The sequence below is a fragment of the Cavia porcellus genome, unplaced genomic scaffold (genome assembly GCF_034190915.1).
Source record: "Cavia porcellus strain 051 isolate PalLab524CR breed Dunkin Hartley unplaced genomic scaffold, mCavPor4.1 scaffold_24, whole genome shotgun sequence".
Lineage (NCBI taxonomy): Eukaryota > Metazoa > Chordata > Mammalia > Rodentia > Caviidae > Cavia > Cavia porcellus.
The window spans coordinates 30948716-30975118 of record NW_026947507.1 but is presented as its reverse complement, the minus strand read 5'-3'; the positions used below and the strand labels follow the sequence as shown (position 1 = coordinate 30975118).

Here is a 26403-nt window from a genome sequence, read left to right as displayed (position 1 = left end):
GTAATACGTGTCATTATTACTTTTGCAAACAAAGGCTCTTTTCCATCATCAAGTATTCTATGTCTAAATTTCCTGCTATACTTACAGCTAAATTCTCCAGCTAATTCCTGACTCCACTGTTGCTCTTGCTTTATGGCCTCGTGGGCTACTGACTCTCAAAACTTTCCCCTTTCTCATTGGCAAAGGGGCCAGACATTTCCTAAGTATTCCCTACGCATCCTTCCAAATGCACCTCCCTCTTCACTCTTTGCAGACTCTCTCCGGGGTTCTCCATTTCTAAAATGATTCCCAGGAAGTACCAGTTCTTCGAAACAAATTGGAAAATCAAAAGTATCAGTCTGTTATCAATTCAAACAAATCATGTAATCTTATAGATTTTCTTGACATCTTTTTAAAAAGTTTCAAATTCATAACTTATGTGGGCAGAGTAACTTCTGGCTTTTAATTTAACCTTTTTATGTCTTCCTCTGTCTCTGTCTCTGTTGCCTGTCTCTGTATGTGTGGGTGAGCATGTGTACGCACGTGTGCGTGTGTGCATGTGTGGTGGAGCATGCTGGCTCTGCTTCTCAAGACTGTAGTTCAGCCTTAGAAAATCTAATACCACTTAGCGCAAGCCAGCCCTATTTAATATGAAACAGAGATGGTTTAATTGATTGTGATTTTAGAAATATTTGATTAGCTCATTTAAATAACAGTAGATTGTAACAGAAGTTTGAATTATAGTCAAAAATGATCACTATTTTATTGCATTGTACTTTCTAAACTTAAAATCTAGAAATAATAGTGAACATACTTTATACAGAACAAAAGGTATTTACTGGTTATAATCCTTTTTTATTTCACATATACTTTCAAAATGTATTCTGGTATGATTTAAATACAGCTAGGGATTTAAATATATTGTGCTAGTTAAATCAAGTATGTCCCATTTTAAAATTAAGTACAGAAAATACAAAGAGTACAATACCAGATATAGTTTTTCATACATTTTTTGTCATGCTTATAAAATCATCTAACTGTCTTCCATTTGGTTAATATTTTCCTTTGCAAGGTTACTGAAAAATTCAACTTTTAGCAAATATCTATAGATGGAAAACATGTAGAATTTAGTGTCTGAATTTTATAAAATAAATTGCTTTGAATCACAGAACTCTCAAATGGCATAATAATTATCTTCAAATTTTTTGAAGGGTAGAGTCAGTATTTTATTGTCGTTTATAACCAGATGGCAGTTGGGTATATAACTTCCACAAGTCATACATTTTGTAATAAAGAAAAAATTAAAAGTTTTAAATAGCCGATAGCTGGTTATATTCTTCAGAAAACACAATTAGACTGATTCATTAATGGTAGTTTCAAGATTTTCCTTATTAGCACCTGAAAACTCACCTATCTTCTTACCCTTTGTTAAAACACTGAAAGATTGGCCTGCATTCGACTTCTCAGTCTGCAGCAATGTCCTGGGTCATCCAAGGAACGACATGCGGGAAAATTTTTCAGACAGGGAATAAAGGAAAGTTTGATCATTTTTCAAGGCCCACACCACATGGCTGAGAAATCAGCTACTGCAAGCTTATCTCCTGCGCCAGCCAAGGCTTGCTACAAAGCCTCTTTGTGGTCAACCTGCTGTCCCATTCTGGCTGATGAGGCCCTGAACAAGCTACCAGAGCAAATGATGGAAGTGGATGGAAGGCAAGAGGACATAACTAGATAATTTTCTTCAAGTTAGCATAGATTTAATTAGCGGCTAGAAGACTGGGTAAATTAGAATGTGCCTAGTTTCTCTAAAGATTAGACTTTCATCTGGATTATTTGAGGACATGGTTAGATGTTAAAGTTTAAAATTTTGAAATTGGTATAGATAGACTTTCAAAGTGGGAAGCTCTCGTGGGCAGGGGGTGAGGGTTAACTGAAAGTTTAACAAAATGGAAGTAGACAACCTGTAAAGCTATCTGGAAGAAATGTCTAACTAGAAAACTGGAAGACTAGGCATGGCCAGAGAAAACCTATATTCAGATACCCAGCCCTAGACATAGTAGATGTTAAGGAAAGTGTTACCAAGTCCCTGTTCCAAAGTAGTAAAAACTTAGCATTTGCCTGACTAGTTCCCACAAAACGATAGCTAAAACTGGGTTAATTACAAAGTTAAAACAATGTATTATGCTTCACGGCAATCTTTTTCTACATTTATTTTAACAGCTATAACTAATGCCAAATTACAATGCATATTTTGGTCTAAATATATCAAATATATTGACAAATTATTCCTAGGTGCCGACACAGATACTTTGAGAGTTATAAACTCCTTTACACAAAACAGGTGTTGTTCACACCACAGATGAAGAAACTGGGGCATAATGAATACTACTGCATTTTAATTTTGAACCAAAAACAAAAAGAAGTAAACTTTAAAATAATCCTAAATGTCAAACTTTGTATAATTTTTAATTCTATTCAACAAATATTTAGTGAAGGGTCAATATGAATATTCATTAGTGCCAATAATGATCTATTTGAGGCACATACCAATCCAGAACAAATTTAATATGCTCTGTTAATGATTCTTCCCCAAACCTTTTATCTTAAGCTTACAGGCTTAGACCTCTGAAATAGAATATGACTATTCCAATATTGAACTAATTCAAGCTTATTTTGCATATATTTTCATGAATCTATATTTTAGCCTATGCCATAGGGAAAGAAGGAAATAAAGAATTAAAGGAAGGATTGTGTGCTAAAAGTAAAGTCAACGATAGTTGCACTACATAAATATACAAACCAAATCCTTGAACATAGTGCCACACATCTCCTCTGGGCTGCTACAAAGCAGATTTTGGCAACTGGTACTGTTCTTTAACTCTGAGCATCATTTAATGCCAATTGTGAGGTACAGAAGAGCAAAGATGATTGTTAGACTTTTAAGATAATCTTATTGCTAGGATAGACTGCCAATGACCAATGGCTCTGTCACCTGATTTCCAGCTGAGCAACCTAATAATAATACACGTATATGGGATTTTTTTCAGTGACAATGTATTCCAGCTATCTAGTCATTTGTTTAATCAGTTACCATCAAAACACTCATTGCTGGGCTAGGGATGTAGCTCAGCGGTAGAAGATCTGCCTGACATGTACAGCAGTCTAGTTTCATTGCTAAGTACCACACATTTAAAGTTTTCATTGTTAGATCTTCTAAATTACATGGAAAGTTTCTATACTTTCCCTATTACTACATGCTATTCATTAATTCAGAATAAAGAAAAATGTTTCAGGAAGAAAGAAAAATAGGATGTTAAACCTTTGATAATCTATGATACTAAAATAGTCAATGAACTCATAGGAGAATATCATTATATTTTATCTCTAAAACACTAAAATTATGGATAGTTCATTTAGTAGAAGAGGATTAATCAATGAAAAGTCACAGCTCTGTTTTCTCTCCCGCCACAGAATTTTTGTTGAACACACTTTTACTTATCACTTCCTTAAAACCTCTACTCTCACAGAACTAAGCATTTCCCCAGAACCTTCATGTATAATGGGGGAAAAAGTGGAATACTGAGGAGAAGTCTAAGAAATATCCAGGCTTTTTATGATTGACCTTACAGAGGCTGAAGTATTGCTCAGGTTGATGGGAGGAAAACAGGAGTAGTATGGAGGAACCCAAAACAGAGTCATCATGTTGCATATGTGATTAGAACTCAAATAATGGGCTTCCTTTTTAAATTCAATATTTTAAATTTGTTTTTGACATGCAAAAATCTGTACATAAATACTATATACATAAAAACTGTATACTTGACGGGTTTGAAAGAGATTTGTCACTAATGAAACCATTACCAAAATCTGTGTGATTAGCTTCACCACCAACTAATTTTATCAGCAATGTAGCAGGCTTGTGACTGGTTTGTCGCTCAAGCTGTTCATTTCTGGGACTATCAATGGGAAGCTTCACCTGAAATTGGTGACTCTCGCAACTCTTTCAAATTCATAGGCAAGAAAGTTGTATTTAACAAAGACAAAGAATTTTTATATTTTTTACAATTTGCTATAGTATTTTATACTTAGCAGCTATCTATGCTTCAAGCTTGGTATTAGAAGGAACACACACACACGTACACACACACACACACACACACACACACATCTCAAATACTCAAATGCATTAATCAGGAATGCACTGAAGGAAAACTAATAGGCTAGAAAATGCTCCTTAGCTTACTCCTTCATTTGTCAGTCAATGGCTACAACTAAACAAAGCAACCAGGTCATAATGGAAAGGACATTTCAGTGCAAACAAATCAGCAATATATTTTTGAGTTTTTAGATAGGAACACTCTCTAACAACCTGTAGATCATATTTTCAATTAAATCAAATAAAAATTATATACAAGGGTAAAAATGCTTAAATGAGCCCACTGGAGAGTGAATTGCAGCTGTTAATTTTTTCCTTTATCTGGTCAATCTTCTCTGTTGATTTTGAATGATTTTTTTTCTATTAGGCACTAAGTAAAACCAACCTATGTCAGTTGTTATGAAAGCATGACTTTTATAATTTCAACAAGATTTATTAATTCAGGATAGCTCCTCTGGAAAACTGACCTAACACTAGCTCACCTATCGTTCACCATTACATGTCAATGTCAACAGAACACAATTGACTATGAAGTACCTTGAGAATAAGACAAGCAACCTGAAGTGTTGGAATACAGCTGTTGCAGCTCTGTGAATGTTTTTGTTCATTGGCTCTATGCAGTATTTCACATTCCCCAAGCGCTTATTCAAGAGCTGCTACAAGCTGAGTGATGTCTGCACTTGACATGCATAGGAGAAGCTGTGCAGAAAGAGAGTTCATCTCATAGGATTAACTCAGCAATATGGCATGATGATGTTAAGGTAATTAAGTTTAAAACTCAGCTTGAATCCTATTAATCTAAAATTTTTAATTATCAGTTAATATAAAAATCAACACAACCATTTTGCATATACCAAAATGGAAATTCCCCTTGTTAAAGTCTTAGGTTTTTCCCATTGGCTTAGTACCTGCCTGGCAAGCATGATGTCCTGAGTTTGATCCCTGGTACTAAAAAATGTTTTAAAAATTAAAAAAAATAAAAATACTGCAGTGATGCACGAAATGACGAGAGAGAGAGAGAGAGAGAGAGAGAGAGAGAGAGAACACTAATTCAGAACTAAATTTGTAAACTAGTTAGAAAGATTCCATCAGACTCTGAAATACATTTTCATGGATAATATATCAAAAAATCCTGAGTTCATTAGAGGTTTAATGGATCAAAATGAGTTATGATCCATGTGGATATAATCACTAGACTGCAGTTTTGTGCTAGATTTTCCAGGAGGTTAAAAATGTAAATTATATGATGAGAATTTGAAGAAAAATAGAGTCTTATGTGCTAAATTGCAGATCTGCACCGACTCGTGGTGAGTGTGGGGAACCTAGTCCTCTTGTGGTAGTGGGCAATTGGCCGGAGACATTTTGAAGTTGGGCAGGATAAACCTAGAACCAGAATTTCAGCCTGCTTCATTCAGCCACTCCAGATACAGAGCAGATTGGTGAGAATTGCTTGGATTGAGTCCCACCACTGTGAGTGATCCAATAGTCAAGGACAAGTTTTCCCTGAAGCTATCCTTAACTGGCCCCATCCATGTGGCATACACTAACATGGTGAAGACTCTGTGTAGTTTAACAGCTTAGAAGTGAGATGCCAGCCTGCCTCACCCCTGCTTGTACTCCAGTAGTCATCAACAGACTGGGGAGGGTAGCAAATCCTAGCCAGCATGCTTAAGAATAATTGTAACCAATACAGGAAGTGTCAGGGACCTCCACTATCCACTTGTCTGGAAGAAACAAGAAGCATGACAAGAGGAAAAAACAAAAGAAAAGTCTCCAGCCGCCAACCCAAACAAGGCTGGCCCAGATAGGTGGACACAGAAGAGATCAGGTGTTGCACACCTGAAGTTTCTGAAGAGGCAGCATCTGACATAAAGAAATATCATTCTGAAATTATAAAAGAACTTAAAACAGAAACACTAAGTAAAGGAAGATATCAGAAAAACAATAAAAGAGATGCTAAGCACCACTCGAGGACAAAAATGGAAGAATGGAGGAGCATAGATAAATGAGGGAAACTTTTGATGAAGAATATAAAAAAATCTGGAATATATGAAACAGATTCAAAAAGATTACAAGGAAATTAAAAGCTCCATTGAAAGCTTGCAAAACTGCTTGAAAGAAACTAAAGATAGACTGTCAAACCTTGAAGACAGGTTTGCAATGTGTGATCATGAAAGGAAAGATCTCTTTAAAATAACAAGGAATCAGGAAGTAACAATACAAAGGCTAGAAGATGACAACAGGATCTATAACTTAAGAATAAAAAATGTAAGTGAAGAAGCAGGGATATACACAAACAAAATACAAAGACTATTTACAGAAATAATTAAAGAAAACTTCCCAAGCATAGGATATGGAAATGATATTCAGATAAGTGAGGCTCCAGCCAGCTATAAACAAAATAGATCTATACCCAGACATATAATAATCAAGATCCTAGAAATACAACACAAGAACAGAATATTAAAAGATATCAGAATATACTATGGCAACCACTTTTAATTACCTATTAACTTAATCTGAAGCCCTGTATTGTTTTCACTGGTTTTTTTTTTTTGACTGATTTTTTTGAATCTGTTCTGTTTTATTGCTGTCTTTTCTTAGCTGATCTTCTTCAAATCTGTTATGTTTGATAGTATCAAGTCTGAGAGTATAAGCAACTACTCTGAGAACAATAATATTCACTATGATGTCCATTCTGGTTTGACTATTACCCTCTTTTGAAGTACTATAATGTCGCTAATGTTTTGTTTTTACTGATTTTTTTCTGCACTGCTATGTTCAATTTTACTGTACCTGATGATATGGGCAATTTTATTGAAGATAACAGAGACATCATGGTAACCATTGTAGATAAACTTGAATTTTGGTTTTAAGTCATTTACTACGTCCATCCTTTTGTTTTGACTGACCCCATTTTGTTTTACTCTCATTTGGTTTTATTCTTTATAAAATTTAAAAAAAGTCAAAACCAAGAAGTTCTATCATGTTCGAAGTCAATGGACTTCATTTACTTAGAATGAAGGATTCACCTAACAAGACAACCAAACACAAGCCTGAAATACTAAAGTTCTAATGGAGAACCAAAGTCTAGCCTGAAGATCAAAAAGTAAAACTATGAGCCCCTCCCAGGAACCACACTGAATACTGTGAATAGAAGATGAGATAACCAGCCAAGTGTATGTAGTGTAGTGATTTTCTAGTATTAATTGGCAAGTTTGGATACATGGGCAATAGTTGATCTCTCAATGATATCTTCTGATAAGCAATGGTATTATCAGAATATAGGATTTCAAGAAATAAAATCAAGAATCTCAGGCAGTCCTATGGGTGAATTTTTGGTATTATAAATAATCTATGATGTATACTCTTCTATATCATTTGTGTTTTTATATTTCTAGAAGCTAGTGAGTGAAATTAAGGCTATATTTTTCTTAAATTGTTTTATTAGCACATGCTAATAAAGATATAGCAACATATAAGGAATATAAAACCAGCTGATCAATAACATTTATCTCATTCTGCTAGAATATAACAATAGGGAAATGAAATAAATAATATACTTTATTATTTTATCTTTTATTAAGATTATAGTTTTTCAACATAATATAGTTTCTTGTGGGGCTTTTAAGCTTAAAATTATTTTAATAAGTGTTAATTGATACACTGTAACAATATCCTCCCATAAATAGCCTATCTTGGGTTAATTTAATTTAATTTCAGTTGCTAAATAATGTAATTAAATTGTTCTCAGGTTACTATGGGAAACAACTGGCAATAATAGAAATACTGTCAGAATGCAAGATGAAAATGAACTCTTACAGCACTCCAGGATTCCTATTTTAGTGGCTTAATATTATCTTTCATATGCATAAACACTAGCATTTATCTCACTGGAATCCCATAAGTTGTATCGGACTGTGGTAAATATAAATGACACTTAAAATCATGTTAATCCACATTCATATTATAATTACTGTGAAATACTACAGAATATTATCCAGGGAAGGAGAAGAGCTCCATGTTTCTAATTGAAAAGATTTGCCCTCTGTAAGAAGTTCAACAGGTCACTGATGGTAACATGCTTTATAACTCCTTTTTTATTAACCATTAGTAAGAAATTTTGTTCAGATGTCCAAGTTAAAAATAAAGGATGATCATCCATAATCAAATTCATTATATGACTGCCTGAACTCTGGCCAGAGTATGAAGAGTTGGGTTTTTACTTTTATATAATATATCATAATTATGATTAAATTATTTTGGTTTTTTAATCTTATTCAAGGAAACAGACTACTTGCATAAATATATAAAATATGTCTTGTACTTAGCTTGCATTTAATGATAATGAAACTGAAACTTGCTAGTACATAGCTATCCTAAACAATTAATACACTGAGAAAATATTTCACTAGCTATTAAACCCATGATGAGAATATCAACATACTCTTTCTTCATCAGAGTACACAGGAAATAAAATTACTTATTTGTGGCTCTGTTAGAACACTGGCTCTTAGCTTAGTTGAAGAGACATCTGCGGTTTTCTCATCATGCAAAACATTTCCCATACAGCAACCAAACCCTAATTTATGAAGTAATGTAGAATTTTTCTTTCTGTATTAATGCACCAAAATTTTCTGTGAATAACTACAGCCTATATAGCCAATTATGCATGATAACTTATAATTTAAAGCAGAAAGCTAATGGATTAAAATGGAAGTATTTCCTGTGACCCTTCTCTATTTCAGAGTCAGCAAATATTTTTGGAAGAGTAAGCTTTTAGAATAGTAAATATTTTAGAAACCGTATCACTCATGACCTCTCAGATTTGTTGCTTTCACACAAAAACTGCCATAGGCATTACCCAAACAATATATTCCAGTAAAACTATTTATATAAGATGGAGGGTGGTGGTTAGATTAAGCACAAAGGTCATATTTTGCAAACCTTAGGTCTGTGCTTACACATGAACTACGTCCTGAGAGTAAACTTTTCTAATGATGTCAGCATCTCAAACATATAATCTTCCCTCTCTTCCATGTGACCTGGTCTTGTAATATATTATGTCCCAAGTGTTCCAGATTTTACTGTTTCCCAAAGAGTAACCTTCTAAAGTACTTAGTGAAAAGTGGCTCCCATAAGGCACGGTTGGAATAATCAGTAACAACTTCGGTAAATGTATATATGATACAAGCTCAATATTTGAAATGTCTGAAACTGTGAGCCAAAATGAACCTTTCCCTTCTTTACATTGTGCATGTCCCAGCAACAACAACAACAACAACAACAAAACTGATTAATACATTAGTATAAATAAGGAGAAGGGTACTGGAAAGCCAACGGTGTCTCCACGTGTAAAATAGATCACTGAATGATCTGAATTTTATTGGCCACTGGACATCCTTTATGTTATAACAGGAACATGTTTGGCTACAAAAACAAAGCAGTAAAGATGCATAGGTAAATAAATAAGAGTCCATTAGCAGCTGTACTAGGATGCTCTAAAATTCTTAAACATTCAGTGCTGGTCAGCTTTGTATCACTGTGACAAAATACCTGAGATATAACTTATAAGCAATGAAGTCTCGTTTTTCTATGGTTTCAGAGATTTCAGTCCCTAGTAAGTTGGTCTTGTCCCACTGGGGCTGTACCAACCCAACATATCATGGTGAGAGCATGTGGCAAAAAAGCTGCCATCCCATGGGGCTGGGAGGCAAAAAAGAGAAAGCAAAGCAAAGACAAAGACTCCATGTCCCTGCTTGGTACACCTCCAGTGCCTGATTTCTTTCCACTACTCTGCTCTACCTAGATTCTACCATTCCTCATAATCTCACAAACTGCAGTAGCCCTGCAGACTGGTAACCAAGTCTTCAAGGGGACGGGGAGGCTTTAAAAAGTTTTAAGGTAAAATTTGGTCATGTATGAAGGCCCTAATCCAACAATGGCTTTCTGATAAGAAGAGGGGATTTAAACAGCCACATACACAATGGAAAGACTGTGTGAAGACAGAAAACACAGCTCTTAAGAATCAAGGAGAGTGGTCTTATGAAAAAAGTCAATCCTGCTAACATCTTAATCTCAGATTTATAACCTTCAGTACTGTAAGAAAATAAATTTCCCTGGTTTATGCCACCCCATCTGCAGTATTTTGTTATGCAGCCATTCAAACACATACAAAATGATCATCAAGATAAATTTTTTTCTCTCAGGAGAGAAAAAAAGACCTTAACCAACAGCTGGTAGACCAGCATCCCAAAGTTCAGAGAGTAGGTTCTTTCCACATTTCAGATTCTGCTATCAGATCTACAGCAAGTCAGGCAGCAAGCAGAATAAATGTGAGCAAGAAATGGAGGCTTTGTGTAAATATTTTAGCTTCTGTATCTGTTGGTTGTATTTAGATACTAACTGTGTGCAGGTACGTTTTAGGAGGAAAGCTAATGTAGTCAATATTTTAGGAAGCCATGTATTTAGATAAAAACATTAGATTCTCTTTACTAACGAGAGGGGGAAAAGAGATACTGGCACACAAGAACTGCTTCTCATTGGGATCTGCACCAAGGAAAGGCAAAAAGAATTGCTACACAGGTACCTAAGAAATCAGCAATTGCCAATATCAATTTAGCTATAGTATTGTGGGTAGATCCATAAATGGAGAAAGAAGGGACTTTAGGGATTGCCTTTAATAGGTGGATGTGAGTGAAAAAATTTTCTGCAGAAGAAAAATTACTTGAAATTAAAAAGAACTGACTTTTGAATTGGGTCTAAGCATGGTTTATTTGATTGCTTTTACCATTTTTAGAGTTATTACCATTTTCTTGCTTCTACTCAATTACCTGGTGATGCATATTGATCATTAAGACAGTTAACATTCATTCTACTTGTTTGTTATAATGAAGAAGCAAAGCAGAACAAAACAAAATCATCGCATCTCTTGACAGCATTCAAGTGGCATTTCTATGATTTTTCTAGTGGCCTTAACCCTGGTCCAAACACCATGGAAACCAAAATGTCATACTGCATAAAAAGAGAAAATTATTTGGAATGCACTACAGATAATTGCACATAAAATAAAGCTAGTCTGGTAAATATGTACAGTAAATTTAAAACAAGTCACTCATTAATTTGAAACAAGTATATATATATATATATATATATATATATATATATATATATATTAATTTTCTAGATAAATGATACAGTATGAAAGTTAAAATGCTCTACTATCATTTACATTCAGATGTATGTTTTCTTTGTGAAATTTAATCTGGTGGTATACAGAGTCTTGAAACATTTACAGAGAAAACCTTTTGTTTGCCTGCTTGTTTAATTCCAAAATTATATGAAAATTGCTGATCTTATCTTATTCTTCTTAACTAATCAAAGTATGCCACAGCGCTCACAGCCCTTTTGCTATTTTGCATTTTATTTGCACACACATGCATAATGATGTCCAACATTAGCTCAAGGGCTTGATGTTCAATCTTCATTTTTGATGATATGAATTTCTTGATTAATTTTCTGTGGCCTCTCCCAAGAGAGATTTATTTCTTCTTCAATATGTGACAAAATGACACTGACATTCAATATTTGAAGATAATTAGAAAGCCTTTCTTGGGACTCTATCATAGAAATATGAACAATCTTTTTTGTGCTATAGTCTAATATCTAAAACATCCCTTTCTTAAGCAAGGAAACTTTCTGTTTCTTATTTTTTCTACACACAGTTCTAGAAATCCGACTACTTCTGTGGAAGCATACATTGCTAACAAGAAAGTACCAGACAGTTCCTTTGACCTGCGCCCATGATTAGCGTATTTAAGCCCATGCAATTTGATAGTCAATACTTAATTTTGAAAAAGAGGGAGATAATTGAAGGGAAATGGAGTTTTATCCTGTATGACCACAACTGTTATCAAACGCATGACGCTCTCACAAAATCAGCTCTACTTTCTGGACACTGGTGTCCGCTGTCCTTCCTTCTGATACTGTCATGTGAGGGTCCAAGGGCACTCAGCATGTCGTAGGCATTAATAAATGTTAATTGGTGAGACCTGGGCCTTTATTCTATCCTGAATTATATGTTTCTTCAACATTTACACAGCAGGGGGCAATAGCCTGGCAAAGCAGGCATGAAGTAATATCAAGGCCATGCAGCATGGTGATCTCCACTCCTTGACTTGTTTTTGATGTATTCATAGAAATAGATGATCTTTTGACAGTTATTATTCAAGATTTATATAATTTAGACAGAGTGTGGAAGAATTTTCATTATTCTCTGATTTGAGAGAGATTTGTATCAACATTTACGAAAATGTCAATTTAAAAGTGACTATTTACAGCCTCCTTACACATCATCCTAATTGTTTTTTAATTATAGACTCATTTTCTTGTCTTTACATTCTGATAAAATCGTTAGCAAGATACTATTTTGTAAAAGCAACAATTACTCTTTCTGCTAGATATAATCCCAATAAAACTTTGAAAAAAATGAGATTGGTCCCAGAATAAGGAAAGGCTTTGAAACTCTGGGAAATAAGATACTTGACTTTTATAAATGTTTTCAGAAAACAATATATGTGAGGATTCTTATGAATAGTTACAAAAAATTTAAATCTTTTTCCTACTATTAATTACATATATACAATAAAATGTCAGTTATAAAAGGAGGTAGCAACCAAATGACAGTTGTTAGGGAACAGAGTTTAAAGGACAGCTGCTTGCCTAACATTAAGAAAAAAAAAAAGCAAACAAACACCACCACCCAAAAATGAAAATAATACAATGTGTGGTTAATATTGATGATTAAGATTTTTTTAAAAAAGAAAAATTAGGCTTTGCCTCTTAGCAAGCGTACATTTCAAATATGTGTCAAATATTTATTATAAATCATTTGGTTATTAAGCCCTTAGAAATTCCTAAAATATCTTCCAGATTAACGCACTTTCGTTAATAGGTTAATGCATAGGTGTATTTCTTGACAATAGAGTAAACATAGCTTACACTACATTTAAAAGGCTTTTCTTTAAATAAATTTGGTTGAAGAGGCAGCAAAAGTTACAAATACAGATTGTTTTAAAAATCATGTTTTTGAAAATCTGTAAGTAAAAGTTAAGAAAGATTATCAACCTACATTCAGAGGCAAAAGTATCTAAAAACTTTTCATTGTAAATATATATAAGAATTACTATTACCAAATTATTCATTTCAAAAAGCAGACACAAATGGAAGAAAGATATGAGAAAGTAAAGATTAAAGATTGCAATCAAAATTAATGAGAAAAACATTTTAATGTGTTTTGAAATAATGAAAGTAAACCTTATAAATGTTATTTGTGTCTCACTCTTACATCTAGGAACAGCATGGTGAGAGCAGGGAAGCCAACAGAGTAGCTCAAATAAGGTTGGAGAGATGGACAGAAGCCAGATACTGCAGGGCATTGCAAAGTATGATCAAGTTTTTTATATTTTATCCTAAGAGCAATGGAGTCCTATTTGAAGCTGGGTCAGGAGCTAAACAGATACATACCTTGTTTCGTTTAAAGAAAAAGAGTGCATTTTGCTGTGAAGTAAAGATTAGAATGTGAGCAGGCATGATTGGAAGGAGGTGGAGTGGAAAAATTAAAAATTAAAAAAGGAGTAAAAGCTTTCTTGACAAAATGATAAAAATGGCATTTTCCCTCCCTCTGTGGCTGTCCTCTCTCAATTAATCCTGAAACTTCTGCCAGTACTCCAATAACAAAGCATCCTATCATTATTCTTTAGAACTTCCAAGGCCATGAAAGACAGAAATGATCATAACCAACATGAGTCTACCGAGATATAGCGATAAGATTCAATATGGTATTCAGGATGGGATTCTGAGACAGAAAGAAGAAAAGCAAGGAAATGTGATGAAACTACGCATTTTCGTTAATAGCAATGGGTCGATGTGATCTCACTACTTGTACTAAAGATATCATATCAGTGTAAGAGTTTAATCATAGGGGAAATGATGTGAAATGATCTGAGGGGCTTCAGAGGAATCCTCTGCAAAACTGCTAGTCTTCCATAAATCCATAACAATTTTAACAATATGGACTATTAATAAAAATGAATGCAGTGTTTCTTGGGAATCAGATTCCTGCTAGAACAATGATGAACTTTTTAAAGTCATTGGCAGTCATGGCATTGGCACCATTAATCAATGGTGACTTAACGCCTGAGAGTTTGCAATACACAGAACTTGACTTGATTTCTAAATTGACAAGAGAATAAACCATTGATGGACAAACCATTCCCTTAAACATCTGGATATTTAAAATTTTTTTGTAGACTCCAGTGATTTATGAAGGATGGCAAATCTCTGCTACTGGGATACTTAGGTGTTTCTTCTAAACTCATAAAGCATCTGAATGGAACATGTTGTAAACCACCTCAGGGAGGCAGGGTATGAAATTTGGAGGCCTATTGAGTGCCAGAGGTTGGCCAGACTCATCTGTATCTCTAGGAATTATTTGTTGTTCACATGGTCAAGGACAGACAGGAAGCAAAAATAATTTCCGTGCTTTGATACAGGTTTCCCTCAGTCATTCCAAAGTAGAATAACCATAATGTTTTTTATAGACCTTAACATGTTTAGTACTGAGCCAGGGGTTTTTCTTTACCCCACCTATATATAACAGGGGGACAAAAACTATTGCAAAAATTGGGGACTATTCTACCTTAGCACAATTGAAGTCACTCTAAAAATGACAGAGGGCCAAACCTGAGACAGGACATGTGACAGAAGATTAAGTATGTGAGATACAAGCAATGCCTTCCTGAAGAGTCACAAGAATTATCTCTCTAGGCTCTAGAAACATGCATTAAGAGGGCTTTCCTATCAAACTATCACAAAAAAATAATGCTAGAGGTAACATACCTATATCTATTTTTATTAGTATTATTTTATTGAACAATTGTAGGTTCCCAGCAAAACTGACTCGAAGGTACAGAAGTTTCTGTTCACCTGCTTCTCAGCTTATGCACCCAGACTCCTCCACTGGCAGCGTACCACGACACAGTGGTTTATTTATTACAACCCATGAGCCCGCACCGAAGCATCAGCACAACTCAAAGTACACAGTTTACATGAGGATTTATTACAGGTTCTGTGCAATCTGTAGGTTTTGACAAATGTCTGATGACACTTGCCTACAATTCTAATGTTACACACAGTATTTTCACTGGCATGAAACTCCTCTGTGCTCTATCTATTCACCTGTCCTTCCTAAGCCCCAGCTAATCTTTTTACTCTTTGTAATTTTACCTGCTCCAATGTCATGAGGTTGAAACCATAAAGTATATTGCCTTTCACTCAGTAATAAGCGATATTAAAGATTCTTCCTTATGTTTTTATAGCTTTCTAGCTCATTTCACTTTGGCTTTGACTAATATTTCATTGTGTGGAGGTACCAGTTTATCCATTTGCCTACTGAAGGTAGTAGATTCTAAGTTTCAGAAATTATGAATAAACTGCTACAGACTTTTCTGTGTTGATTCACGTTATTTTTCATTGGTTTGTAGTACATAATGATTACATTTATTGTGGGGAGAATTTACATGTACATAACACATCTTTATTGTTTTATCTCTTTCTTTTCCTCTCCTCTCCCTCCTTGCTTACACCAACTCTTCTTTTTCTTCTCATTTGTAAAATCTGCTTGCATTTTATTCTTCAGTTCCTTTTTTAAAATATGTTTTTCCTTCTTTGCCTCCCATAAAGGTGAGTGATTGCAACATCATATGATAGAAAATTTTAGTTTCTGTAAGAAAGAGTCAATTTATTTTTCAACACAATACCAATTTCGTCTTTCAACACTGGACCACTTTATATTTTTCCAACACTAAATAAGAAATTTTTGTTGTTTTTCTTCCCCTCCAAAACTTGATATGTCATTGTTTTGCATTTTTGCTCATTTTAATAGGTTTGTACTTTATCTGATTGCTATTTTAATTTGAAATTCTCTGATGATGAATAATGTTGTTCATCATTTCATCTGCTTATCTGTCATATTTAGTGCATGGGTCTCTCAATTTTTAATCAGATCATTTATTTTCTTATTTTGGAGTTTTCAGAGTTATCTGTATATTGTATATAAGTCAGCCCTTTATTAGATACATATTTTACAAACATTTTCTCCCAGTCCGTAGTTATCTCCTCTAAGAGCACATGAACTAGGTAAAGAAATATATGGAATATTATGATTTGAACCTAAAATATGACTAACAAACCTCCTATATTCAGAGCTGGGGCTTTTGGAAAGTAACTAGATCACTAAACTGTGAGTAAAAATAGCCCCCCCCCTCCTTTAAGGCACAAGGGTTAAGAAGTTTTTATCAATGATATGACTATGACTAATACATGGAGGTATTTTTATTATTAAAAAGTTGTACCAAAACAAGAGAAAGCATATTGATTGTGGAAATCTAACATGTCTAATTTTAAGGGAGCCGTGGAGTAAAGATTGATAAGGAAAAGGAATTGTTATCTTCAGTACCATACATTTCTTCTTCATAAGGGTGTTTCATCCACTATAGCAAGATTAAAGCTATTTTTTCAGGTAATAGTTACAAAAATGTTTAAGCCTGGAAACATTTCACTGATTATTTGTTGCATTGCTTAGTTTTCTTGATGATATATTAATGGGAATTAATTATTTAAAAACAACAATAAAGAACAAAAAAGAAATGGATTATTTTTTCATGATAAGTTCTGTGAGAAAAATAAAGATATGTCACCATCAACTGACAGTTGTTTTCCCATCCATTTATTTCCCATCCCATACATTTCTGTATGGATGTCTCAAGAGATGTACTTATGTATGGACATGGATATGTGCTTATGAATGAATAGGTATGCACACGTATGAATATGCATACATACGTGCAAGATACGCTCATGTATAGAAGTCTTAAAAGATATGCTTTTCCTACTGTAGGATAAACTTATCAGAAATTAAGTTGTTCTTGAAATGAGTTTGCTTTTAGCTTTTAACTACAGGGAGATGCACTTCCGCAAGTTCAGAAACATTTCTACAGTGAAAGGTTATTTCCTTTCTTTACTTGAGAAACTATATTGACACACAATCCAGGAGATAATATTGATTTCTTCTTAAGCTGTGAGCTGGAATCCAGAAAGGTACCACTGATGAACAAAGATATTATGAATTAGATTTCATCTGAAGCACAGATGTTAGAACATTTCATGTTGCTCGAAATTTATTGGAAAGAATATTGGAAAAAAGATGTTAGATCTTGTTAGAATTGCTGAGAGAGGAGGAAAGGTCCTTGAAGAGGGTAAGAGTAACTATTTTTAAAAGTGGATACACATAAGTAATTGACAGAAAAGTAAAACATGCAACACTTGAAATCTACTAAGAATTATAAAGTATCCAAAAAGATCAATATTTACCCATATGATATGGAATGTGTATAAAAATCACAATGTCTTGCCTTGTAAAATTAACGTACATTTTCTCTACATTTTACTATATTTTACTGTATTTTTCCCATTTCTGTAATGAATATTATTATTATAAAGATAAGCAAATCTGGTAACTTAAATTGCAAAAACTTTAAGACACATTTTAAATAACTTTCACTTTCCCATCATTACTCTCAATTAAGTAGATTACACTAATGAACTATATAAAAGGGACATATATTCTGTTCTTTCAATACATTAATTTTTGAAAGGGCTTACTAAAATGTGTTAATAATTCAAAGAACATAGAAATATTATAACAATTTCTTGATACTAGCTTAAAGATTTTAGTACTGCCTTAAGGACTCTTAATGGTATTTAAAAGTAAGTGTGTGACACTAAATTTAGGGATGTACAAGAAAGCATTCATTCAACTCAAAAATAAAAAGAACCCAATCTGAACTCAGCCCCTCTAATATGTCTTCTTGGTAAGTAATTAAATTTTTGTTATTGCATGAGTTTGCATTAAAATGAAGGTAGTAAGTATATTTCATAGGCCTCTTAGATTATCAGATCAAAATGAGATGATCGTATGGAAAATGTTCTATGCAGGTCATGAAATGCAGATGGTGTTTAGAAATATAAGTACTGGGTAGATCCCTTATCGGATAGGAATGATAGCTGGGCTTGAGATGTTCTGAGATCATCATCTACTTTCTTTCCCTGCTATAAACATCTAATTCCAGCTGGAAAAATGGACTTAACACTGTTCATGAAGTACCAAGACACCATGAATTTGTTCATTTTCTTGCAAAAACTAATTGTGTCAGAACATTGTGATTGGTCAGAGATGCTAGAGTACGCCTTACAACGCCTTTATACAGTTCCTTGGTCCTTTGCATTGTATGTTTTCCTCTTTGCTCTCACCTATTATGACATATTTCCTATTATTCCTTCTGAATTTTACTTTTACTTTGCCATATTCCAGACTTTGCAGATTTTTGAAGAACAGCTTTGTGTCCTAAGGTTCGACAGTTCTCTGGAGCCAGACTTGCACTGAGTTATTGTGGCCATGGGGTGCCTTTCCCTGTGTGTTTTTGGGGGTGCTCCTGTGCACAGCATTTCAGAAGGCTCTGTGATCCATACCTGCACCACCCGCCATCCTGGTGCACGTGGGACCTACATACAAAGCAAAGGGCCAAGAACTGGGAGGATTTTTACTCTAATTCCATATTCTTATTGAATTGTTCAAAATATAGCCAGTGAAATAAAGTATTAAATTTTATTGCTAAAATATGTCTTATGGATAACCATGTCTCTATGTTTTCAAGTTGACTTTTCCAGATTTAACAGATTCTTAAGTAGTGTCATCTGAAAAATATAGGAACTCACCTACAAACAGGAACTATTAGAATATAAGAGAATTCAGACAAAAGATTGTAGCCACAATTTAGAAAATAAAACTTGTAAAGTTTCAGTAATACATTTTTCCATTGAAAGTATGTACTATTTCTACCCGTTTTCCATTTTTTCTTTATTTAAATAAAATTTTAAAAAGGAAAAGAAATATAATTTTAAAGGTGTTGCATGTTCAAACTGAATCCCTACATTAATTTACACAGACACAGATACACAGACAATTTACAAAGACACAGATAGCAAATGTCTTCATTTCTACAGCAAACATACTCAAGCTAAATGAGTTTAAAATACCAGAAAGAAATTTAAATGAAAAGTGACAAAAATCCTGATGGAAAAGTTCCTAACAACATGTGATGTTATTCATTGTCATAAAATATAACTTATGTACTTGGAAATAAAGTTACTAGGTTTACCTTTGCCTGAGGATAAAACCACAGAAAGTCTTCTCAGAATGTCATGGATAGAGTTTTATGAGTTGGAGTTAAGGCAGATTTAAATCACCAACAGAAAATAAAGTGATCAGATATATGTTTATAGTAATTTTATAACTTTATTTCATTCCGATGTCAATATATGCTGAATTCTAAGAAAAGGGAGTCATTGCGGACCTTGGTGTCCATAAACAATTTGAGCACTGCTGTAGCCCTCTCACAATGACTCAGAACTTGAGAGATGTAAGAGATACAATGTCTCACATAGTACAAACATTCAGGGATTCCTAGCAGCTGTATATTTTCTTCTCAAACTCTTACAGCTGCTTTTGGAGGAAAAGACACATAAAGTTGATTCCATAATACAGAAAAACATCAACTTATGATTTATCACAGTGTTTAAATCCTCAGAACCACTAGTATTAAACTTTTAGAGAAAAATGCTGTATCTTTCATCTTCTAAATTAAAATGCATTAATGTTGGAAAAATTTATAAATTGATAAAAGCATTTTGTACTTCTATATTATCAAAAACCATTTTAAAAGTTTTACATCGATTTTATGCATTACACCGGAAATAAGCTGCTTTTGTTTATTGTGCAGTGAGGTCTGAGTTACTTTACTACGCATCTCCAGCTATCAGGCTTTTTACAGGACACAAAAAGACTGCTCAATGTGTTTAATTCATTCATCTGCTACTTGCATCCATCTATTATATTTTGCAATTCTGTGAACAACTTGATGGCTTAGGTGTTGAATTAGTGGTGTTTGGTTTTATATCATTGCATTTCAAGTGTGTCTCTGTAACATATTTTCATAGCCATATTAAGCAGATATTTCAACTAACTAAAGTTCATAGAGAGTAACTCCTTCTTTTTAAAATGCCAAATGACACAAATTAATAGATATAGTCTTCCTACAGCAAACAACTCCTTTGTTTCTGTGTTGTTACTACTGGATTGCTTCTTTCAAAAGATACATAACAAATCAAAGGCATTTTCCTTCAACAAGCATTTTTAGGATCATTACAGAAAATAATAAACAATCGTGTATAAAATTGAAAGCAGCTTCACCAAGTAAATTCCATGAGAATTTTATCTTAGAAAATCTAAGTAAGAAGACAAAACTTTTGTCAATCAAAGAGTTCTTTAAGAAAGAGAATGCCAGGCACACCTACTTCTCATATGGTTTCAAAAAAATCTTTACTAAGTAAAAGTGTTAAAACATGTATTTCAAGATCTACTAAAGGTAATTTAGGGTTGGTTAGCCCCATGAGGTAATCCTTGGAAATAAATTTTGGAAGATCAGTTAAATTCATTTCTAATTGCTTTCTTGAAATGAATGACAAACATTTTCTTGTCAAATATTCAAAATATCTATTATTCCTTTATATTTGTGTCAATATGAAATTTATTTTCAAAATGAATCAGTTAAAAATACTATAAAGACATATACCGCTGCCTTCTTTTCTCTTTATAGATATTTCTATGTTTTTCTTGATATGGTTTTTGTTTTCTGTGTGTTTCCAGCAAGTTAAAAATAGATTTTACTTTCTATAAATTTCTGTGTGAAAAATATTTTATAGTTTAAGACGTCTTATGAAAAATAACTTGGTATCCAAACTAAGCACTACAGTTTTTATTACAAATCAGATGTCATGCTTAGAATAAGCAAGGGAGAAGAACAGATATTACATCAAATCTCACCCAGAGAGACAAAAATCAATATGTTGAGAGGAAGAATTTACTTAATCTATTTAAACCTGCTTAATCTAATGTTAAACAGAAATGTTCAATAACAATAGTGCATTTTTTTATTTCTTAGCCAAAATAATTTTATTTTAATAAAAGCATTGATGTAATAATATTAAATGTTAATGAATATAAATTTGAATTACTGGAATATAGTGCCATAATTAAGGCTAAAACCAAACTGTAGTCACTTTCACCTCAAAGTACAAATACACATGCTGTCAGTATCTATTCTAATAATAGATAGATAGATAGATAGATAGATAGATAGATAGATAGATATAGATACAATTTAAATAGCTGAATGTACCTTATTTTAGAAAATTTGTATCTTATTTCTTATAGAGTTTAAATCATGTGGCAGTACAATATTGTTCCTTAGCTCATCAATGAATATTCCTAGAAAATTGGATTTTAAAAGCAATGTATTTTGTATTTAAGTATGCTTAAATTGAGCATTCATTAACTTAACGAATATTTGTCAATCTATGCACAAAATCATGCTTCATGCATAGAATATAGAAGGATTTGTACATTTTCACAGATTAATAGTCTAGAAGATGAAGTGCCATATTTAAGAAGCTTTAGTGCAAAATGGGAATAAACGCTATAAAACAGCATCAAGCTTTACATTTTTATAGGACAAATAAATTAGCATTCTCATTCAAAGTAATCAAAGAAGCAATGTATTCAAGTTAAATTTTCAAAGCTGGTTGGATTTTGGACATGTGACTATAAGAAGAAGAATCAGAAGAGAGATTATAAGAGAAAATTATAAGAGAAAATGTGACTTAAAGAAATGAGACCCACGTGCATATAAAATGTGAACAAAATATTGACAAGATATAATCCAATACAGTCAAGTTTGTTGGCACAAATTTATGAAATTAGCAACAATGAGAACAGAACACAGTGACAAATTTAAAGAAATCATCAGTACTGGAGTATTAGTGATTCTCTTTTTATCAATGTCTTTTTAGAATTAGCTCATTTTTAAATTTAACAAAGTATGTAGGCTTCCAAGAATGTCTGTTCTGAAATTATAAATATAAACTTATTTGATCATCACTATGGTTTAGATAAGAATCTACCAAATGCTGAGGTGTCAAAGGTATGTTATCAGCCTATCAGTGTTAGAATGCTGTGGAGCCTTGGAGCTCTGGGAGGAATCTAGTCCTCCACCCATCTTCCCTCTCTTGCTCATTTCCCAGAAAAATGAGATGAGCTGCTTTTCCTGCCTTTATTTCACCATGCTGCAACTGAGCCAACTGACTACCTGAATTCTCTAAAACTGTGACCTAAAGAAAACCATTTTTCTTCTAAACTGATTGTCTTGGATGTTTTGTCACAGTAATGGAAAGTTGATGAACACAATCATTGACAATGTTATGACATAGATGTAAATATTACAGATGATGAGCAAACAGGTTTAACAACAAAAAGAATCCAGATCAAAGGAACACAGCTAACATTAAACCTAAAATTTCTAGGAACCTAAGCACTCTGTTATTCTTCCTTTCCTTATTTTCAATGTCTATAGTTAATTAATAATTGCAATAAACGTGAGGGAAAAGCAATTAAGCTGCAACATGGAATACATACAAACTTTATTCCATGGTCACTCTAGGAACAAATGTATTTCTGATTGAGCTGTATGGATATGGGTATAAAATGCCACAACAATGGCTTTTGTTCTTGGGAAAAAAACCCTGCAGAATCCTACCTAAAGAGTGTTGCAAGGTCTCAAAGTCAGAATTTGGCTCCTCTGGTCTTGATCTCCAGTGATTCTTAATTTGGCCTCTGTAGGTAGGACTGAGGTGGCCTAACACTGGCATTTTTGACATTTGTTTTTCTATTTACCTGTTAATATTTTCTACCCAGCTAATTCCATTCAAAAGAGAGAAGAAGAAGAGTAATAAGAAAAATAAACAACATAAAGTTCCTTTCATGAAGCCATTCAGAGAAGAAGCCCAGATACACAGTATTTGCTGGATAGCATGAGTGCATAGGTTGACCACATTTAGAGAACGTCACATTGCTCAAACATCTCAAATATTTCCTGTAACAGAAGGCTTTGTGTACTCCCAAGGGAGCTGCTGTCCAGTGAACACATCTATCTTTAATAATGTAATACACAGTATTCTTACAGTGCTTTAATACTGTAATACACAGTATCCACAGCATTCCCACACTGATAGGCTGTGGCCTATACCTTTGACACTTCAGCCTTTGAGGGATTCTTATCTAAACCACAGTGATGATCAAATGAGTTTATGTTTATAATTTCAGAACAGAATCTCTTGGAATTCTACATACTTTGTTAAATTAAAAAATCAACTAAATCTAAAAAGACATTGACAAAAAGAGAATCACTAATATTCTAGCACTGATGTATAGCAAGGCGTCTAGTTCTTCTAAACGGCCCATTACTACTTTTCACCATTAATGCACATGTAAGGTACCTTAAAAATTAAGTCAAGGGAAACCTGCAGAATTTTATTCAAAACTAATTATGTAATGGTACTCTTTTATAAAGAAAGATAAGCTGGAGTAATTCATAAGAAAATGGATGCACCTTGAAACTACATGTTTAAGTGAAATACTGTAGATCAGATATATAAGGTTAAATATCTCATTTCTCTCATAAGAGAAGCTCAAATTAAATAATAATTAAATAAAGAGTAAAAAAAGATAAATAGGATGCTGAGATACAGATCTTTCTCAAATAGGAAAAGGAGCAAGTGGATGGAGGAACAAGGGAGGGAGGGGATGCAAAGGGATGAAACAAGGAATTCAGACGTGTCACGTCCATGTACCAACCCCACACAAAGAATATAAGCATTATGCACTGCAAACATGTACTAATTTTTTTAAAAGTCTATGAAACTTTGCAGGAAATCCAGAATGAACTTTAAGAAGCATCTAGTAATTTTGGTATGGTGATAGATACTAAATACTGAGATAAAATAAATGAATCAAATGGGTAAGACTGAAATTTAAGCACAAATGATTTACGTCACCAAATCTCTGCACAGTAGCTGCTTAGTTGGGGAAGAAATGTGTAATTATTTGTCAGAAAATTACCACTTCATTGTTATTTAAAACATGTGAACATCAGTAAATTTAAATTCATAGTATAAAAATGAATGTTAGTCTTTAAAATTAATAAATAGTTGTTGAGTTTCCCCTCTCAAAAGTTATTTCAAAATATTGAGTTTTTAAAAAAAATTCTTTTGAAGTTCAGTCTACAAATAAAAATCAAGTTGTTAATAAACATATTTTGAATTGTGGTAACATATAGATGAAATGAAAAAGTAGTTGTACATGTTATTGTATATGATAAATTAGCATAAATATATTGTTATTAACAGGGTCAAAATAGAGAACACAACAACTAACACCTCCCACAGAGGGAACCATTATCCTGACTTCAAATATTCATAGGTTCTTTTTGTCTATTTTTTAACTTCACCTAATATACTAATACAGTATGCACATGTTAGTGCCTGTATTCCTCCATTTAACATTTTGTGCGATTCGCTATACTTCTCAAACAGTTTTAACTTTTAAAAATATTTTTCCACATTATATAAATATACTGTATAATACTTTTTATCTACTATCTTTGGGACATTGCCAGTAAGTACTATTATCATTAAAGTTGCTGAGACAATTCATATACATTCCTTGCAGTGAATGTATGTAATCTCTTCCATTGGCACATACTTACCAATGAAATTTCTGGAAAATAATATGCGAGTGTATTCATTTGCATTAATTCTGTCTAACTATCTTCCAGAATGGCTTTATAAGTTTAAATCTCATTGTACTGTATGAAAATTGCAGTTCTACGTTCTCATGAATGCTTAGATTTGTGAAACTTTAAAATACTACATTTTCAAGTATACATGCAAGGCTCCTTTTAAAATTTAATCTGAAATTTTTAATATGAAGATATTTGGAATTTAAAGAGATCTAATGGAAGGAAAAGAATGTTGCCACTTATAATTTAAAATTTGAGCAGATAACAGGACATACTGACAATAGATGAAAATATTCCCCAAAGGAGATGCACAACTTATTATTCAGAGAGTGCTACAAAAATTACAACAGGGAAAACTCTAGAGAATAACTAAATACTACTACAATTAGTACATTGAAAATTCACTTTGGACACTATCAGTGCTAACTTTATCATAATGCTGCTCTCCCAAACATCCCCAAATTCAGATAAAAATCTTGTATTAGAAAAATTTTAACATGATTTTCTTTAAGACAGATAAATGCTTGTCCTTACTTCTCTTCTTTATATTGAAGCTTCACACAACTGACATGCAAAACAGAATATTACAACTTGATGTAATTAGGGTTCTCTCCTCACACTCTGTCAGTTTCAACTGCCAGTTAGATGTTATTACATGACTCCAAATAAGACAGCCCTAAGCAGATTCATAATTCAGGTCTTGCAACTGTGAAAAATTTCAATTTAAATAAAGAAAGTGTAAGGCTACCATAGTAAAAATTAACAAAATCAGTTTTAGCCACTGACTAAAACTTAGAATTTGCATATTTTATAGTCAGCAAATGCTTGCATGGTGGAAGAGGGGGGAAGGGATGAATTATATCAATGAAGTTATGCAAATTTTAAGTCATAGATATGCTTCCTTTATACTTTCAAAACAAAGAGAAGACTTTTATGTATGATATCATGCTTCTGAAACTTTATTTTAAATGGTCCTAACGACTTCAAGAAGTAACTTTTCCAGCAATAAAATGGCTGGCCGACTCACTTGTAGAATAAATTTAGAGTGAGCCACATAAAAATATAGACAAAGGTTATAAAATTTGCCTTCAGGAAAGAAAGAATACCTATGAATGCTTCAAAAACCTAAACTGGAAAAAACCTAAAGTGTTATCCAGTGTTAATGTCTACATTTTATGGAATTCTAAGGTCAAAGATGAAAGCAAGCAACTTTTGTTTTTAGATTGAGACTTTGTCTGAAGGTTAAACATTTGCACTTAATGCAAGCAGAGACTCATGCGTGCCGATAGTCATGAGCAAAGGGTTTTGTACAATATCAATATTTAAATTTTTTCTCTCTTCCAAATGAAGTATGATAAATAAGGAACAAAGGGTGAGCATTTTCTCCATCTTTTTTGTGATTGCCTACTTCTGAATTAGGCATCTGGTATATGAACGAAGTAGGCATAGTTTACTTGT

At 33.2% G+C, this 26403-nt stretch overlaps 1 protein-coding gene and 1 pseudogene across 12 annotated transcripts in view; both read right to left on the bottom strand.

Moving 5' to 3' along the window:
• Positions 1-26403, bottom strand: part of Marchf1 (membrane associated ring-CH-type finger 1) — a 687536-nt gene that overhangs the window by 310651 nt on the left and 350482 nt on the right. The window lies entirely within an intron of this gene.
• On the bottom strand, positions 1108-1635 carry LOC106025646 (thioredoxin-like; annotated as a pseudogene).